Source organism: Acipenser ruthenus, chromosome 33 (genome assembly GCF_902713425.1).
Source record: "Acipenser ruthenus chromosome 33, fAciRut3.2 maternal haplotype, whole genome shotgun sequence".
Lineage (NCBI taxonomy): Eukaryota > Metazoa > Chordata > Actinopteri > Acipenseriformes > Acipenseridae > Acipenser > Acipenser ruthenus.
The window spans coordinates 4,674,491-4,679,431 of NC_081221.1; the positions used below are offsets into that span (position 1 = coordinate 4,674,491).

The 4,941-nt window shown below is 35.0% G+C and overlaps 1 long non-coding RNA gene across 1 annotated transcript; it reads right to left on the minus strand.

Annotated features, from left to right (window-relative positions):
• Positions 1-1,835: 1,835 nt before the first annotated feature.
• Positions 1,836-3,785, minus strand: LOC131704960 (uncharacterized). The gene is made up of 3 exons (XR_009310071.1): positions 3,597-3,785; positions 3,038-3,257; positions 1,836-2,230 (listed from the first exon to the last, which is right to left on the minus strand). It is a non-coding gene; the product is annotated as an uncharacterized LOC131704960 (long non-coding RNA).
• Positions 3,786-4,941: the final 1,156 nt, after the last annotated feature.

Below are 4,941 nucleotides of genomic sequence, written 5' to 3' on the forward strand. Positions count from 1 at the left end.
ATAGGAGCTCATTTACCAAGCACAGAAAAGAAACAGTCACAAAAGTGTCAACCATTCTGGAAAACAGATTTGAATATCACGTTTTGGTTGCCCATGGTAGCTCTACAGCCTTGTTGACACTGGTATGACAGGTTTTCCTAATGTTTTGTCCAACCCTGGTACATGATAATAGGTTCTCAGCACAAAAAAGCTTTTTTTGTGTCAATGCACCTTGACACCTTGATTATAGCTTCTAAAGCATAATTAGACCCTGTGTTGCTAATTATGTGTTTTCAATCCGTTTATGCTTCGTAATCACTTTCCTTCTCTATGCTGCGATCCCCAGGCATTTCAAAACAAGACACGGGCCATAAGATGCATAACAAGAAAATAAAAAATAAAAACCTTGACCCAATAGTCCAGCTTAATGTCCTGCAGCCACAGATTACTTGTAATTTGACCAATGCTCATTCTAGGCATATTGTGCTTGTCAAAAGTAACTGTTAACCAATTATTTGCTTCAATGAAAAAAGTAAGGTTCTTTAAACGTGATTGGTCAGCAGTTAGCCTCTTGTCTTTATTACATTATAAAACTAGAAATCCAAATGGCTTAGCTAGGAAACAGGTATAGTCATATCAATATCAACTTTACCAGAGCAGGATCAGTTTCCTCATCAGGTCAACATATGATGTTCTCCCATCACCACAGAACCTAAACCTCTGGGTAGGAGAGGATCCCTCATGTCCTTTGTGTTCATCACCTGCAACACTAAGGCACATCCCATATGGAAAGAACATATATTTTACATATATTAAAAGCAATATATGTTCAACTTATATGCCTGTTATTTTTTATGTTGCTTTTGTATGTGTATTTATATATGTTCATATATAAACCATATGTTTAGTATGTACAATATAAGGATTTTATGTGTTTGTATATGTAACATAGATTGCTCCCCATATATGTTATTTGTACTGCAAATATGTGTTTTTATAGTTTAAATATGCTTTTTTGATCATTTAAATATGTTTTTTTTATATATAATTTTAATTATGTTTTACACTTTAAATATGCCTATTTTATACTTTAAATATGTGTTTCTTATACTTTGAATATGATTGATTTTATAAGTTATTCAAGATGCTTTTTATATTTTAAATGTTTTTTTATATATATTTTTAATGATTGTTTTATACTTTAAATATGCTTTTTTATAAGTTAAATATTCTCTTTTTATACTTTAAATATGTTTCTTATAGTTTAAATATGATTTTTTTTATAAGTTAAATGCATATATACTTTTTATACTTTACATGTACTGTTTTTTATAATGGAAATATACACATTTCGTGAATGTTCTATACAAATCTACATATTTTCATATCTATGAACCAATGAAGAAAAACGTGAAAACATTCAAATATACACATTTATAAATATAGTTGTCATCAAAGGTTTACATACCCCACACTGTAACCAGAAAATAGAATGCTACACTGACACTTCATATAAATATAATTCCTGGTATTGTTCCTCCATAGAAAAGATAACACAAGATTTATACACAAAATGTTTGTTTATTTTCAACACTTACTCAAAAATAAGTAATATTTACATTACTTTATGTACTGAGCTCATATGTAATATGCTTAGTTTAGAACTACTATTACATTACATATGACATATCACTCGGGAAACTTTTTTTTAAAGGATAAACAGTTTTTTTTAAAGAATAAATCACAATTTTAAAAGAAAACTGTTTTTGAGAGTTCAGACCTTTACTCTTATCCCCCCCCCCCCCCCCCCCCCCCCCCCCCCCCCCCCCCCCCCCCCCCCCAACAATACCCCAAAAGATAACAGCCAAAAAATTGCTTGTCTTAAAAAACAAACAAAAAAAAAGTTTTTACAGAAGCCCTGACATATCAATTTGTACAACACTCACTGAAAACCATGGTTGGGGTCAATTCCTGTTTTTCAATTCCAATTCCTCCTTCAAATCAATTCCAAATTACAATTCCTTTTTGCATTCACAGAATAGGCTTTATTGGAATTGAATTGAAAAGGGAATTAAAATGGAATTGGAATTGACCCCAACCCTGTTGAAAACAAAACAAATACAGATCTGGTCCTTCAAATCTTCACTCTGGTTTCATTCTGTCGTAGTTCATTTATCTTGCTGTTAATTGCACCACCAATTACACTCTTTGGGGTACAGGGAAACTTTTTCAAGGTAGCCCCTAAAAAACACTGATCACATAGATTTAATGACTTGCACATAGATATATAAAAATCTTTTTAAAAACGCACCACATATCTTTGAGAAGGGTTCATTAGTTACATATTGCCACAGTAAATCAACAACATTTTTGTGTGTGGGTGTATTTAAATGTTTTGGTGTATGCTCTTAAACTTGTCTTACACTACAGTTCATAGTAAAATCTGTACTTGGGGAAGCAGCTATGCAAAGGCAGTCTTTTCTCCATGAATACCTTGCTTAAGCATTGCATTGATGTGGCACAACTGGACTGAAGTGTGAAGTATTTGCTCAAAAGTCAAATTTACATGAGACATGAAAGTTTATATTGTCAAAGATCCCATTGCACTATTTATTATTATTATTATTATTATTATTATTATTATTATTATTATTATTATTATTATTATTATTATTATGTATTCATATGTCTGAAGCATTAATCCAAGGTGATTTACAAGGTGTTGTTGAAAGAGTGAGGTGGCTAAATTCCAAGTCAGGCTTTCCTCAATCAGGTCTAACAAATTTCTTATTCCACCTTAACTGCTGTGTAGTAATCTGCTGGTTCAAAATGGCTGCACCCCAGAGGGTGCTGCACTTCAGTGGTGGGTGAAGTGAGTCTGTAAAGCACTTTGGGATCTTTCCGGCTGCTACATGCAAGGTATTATTATTTATTAATAAATTAACTCTAGTCTCTGAAACTAAAACAAAGGCCAAAGGAACATTAGAAATGCTAACCCTTTTTGTTCTACAGAGTTAAAAAGGAGAGTTAGAAATTTTGTACAACAGCATTTACATACCATATATGGCTTCCACCTTTAAGTGATCCAGAGGTGTCTTTTTCTCCGAAGTTGGATCTCTCTTGCTGCCACCACCACGAAGATTGCTCTTTAGTAATGTTGGAATGTCAAAGACAGCAACCGTCAGGGTTCTTACATATGATGTATTCGTGCTGCACCTCTCTGCAAGGATCCAGGACAGTTTGTCAATATAAACTCCCGTGCCTGGGAATATTTCCACCTAAAAGACATAAATAAAAAACAAGTTCACCCCCAAACTATTCTTATATTATGTTAAGTGGAATACTCAGACATTATCAGTAAGGCTGTGATTTTGTTACAGAAATTTGTTATAAAAACCACAGTATGTCTCAATTCTAAGTCTATTAATTTACAGACAAAATAAATAAATAAAGTCAGTGAATCTGTGAGACCCATTACTCAATCACATTCTTATTATCAACTATAAATATGAATATAACTGATAATGTAGCATCATTAGATTGTTTATAACTAATACATTTTTTCAATATATATATTTTTACCCTGTCTTTGTAATATTTTAGACCAAGTGTTATACCTGTTTTGGTGCTTCTTTGTCAGAGTCAGAACAATTTGGTGTGGGGCTGTCAGAACCACTTGATGGTGACACTCTTTTGGCTTCATCATTGATAAACGTGGCTTTTGTTACAATTTTTTTCAGATTTTCCAAAATGTCTGGAATCTCTGGGGAAAAAAAACCTTAGTATTAAATGCTAATCATTTTTAGTAATATATTTAATACAAAGTGAAAACAAAACCATCAATGCCTGCAGTTATACTTGAGAGACTTGCTGTATGTTATTAGCAAACTGACCTTTTTGTGGGTCATTAACATCAGCTATGTCTTTACAGTGCCAATTTGTAGTCTTATCCAGACCTTAGGGTAGGTGTGAATATCCCCATGTATGCATTTAATGTTAACCCGTCCCAACAATCGCTTATGCCCCGGTGAGATCAACCCTTCTTGTATTAGGGACTGACCACACCCTGAATCCAAGAGGGCGCAAGTTTGTGTCCCTTCCACTGTCACAGGAAGTACAAAACTTGTTTGCTGGAGTGACTGAGATAATTGAACATGCTTACCTGGCTCAGCGAGGTCACACTCCATGGTGGGGCAGTTGCGAGCCAGGTGACCCAGGTCGTGGCACGTCCAACACCTCGGTTGGCTGCTTTCTCTCCCTTGAAAAACTGGAGCAGGGCTCCGACGATCGGGAGCTCCCGCAGCCACAGCCCAATTCAATCCCCAGTGGGGGACACTGCTGCTGTACCCTTGAGCAAGGTACTTTACCTAAATTGCTCCAGTAAAAACCCAACTGTATAAATGGGTAATTGTATGTAAAAATAATGTGATATCTGTATAATGTGAAATAATGTGATATCTTGTAACAATTGTAAGTCGCCCTGGATAAGGGCGTCTGCTAAGAAATAAATAATAATAATAATAATAATAATTAGTGCAATAGTGCAAGGATAGTGCAGTGGCTGAAGATCCAGTAACGTGGTGCATAGGTCAGGCAAGTCCAGTGCATAATAGGAGCGGTAGAGCAAGCCATTCATTTATAATGCAGCAACAGCACAAATCCAACCCAAACCATGCAGTCATACTGCTAAGCATATAATTATAGCCATGCTGTTACACTACAGCCCTGTATGAAACCTGTATCACAACTGAATGACAGGCACTGTTCTATTCAAACATAGCACATCTCAGTTTTGGTACTAAAGTTCTATACCCGCTGTGGCACCACCTTCTTCAGCCAAATTAGGCAACGGGGCCAGCCTAACATTGAGCTCACTACACTGAAGCCACACAGATCTGTAAGCCGTAAAAAAAAAAAAAAACTTTAATAATCAAAGCGTTGCCCAAATGAAATAATCAAGCA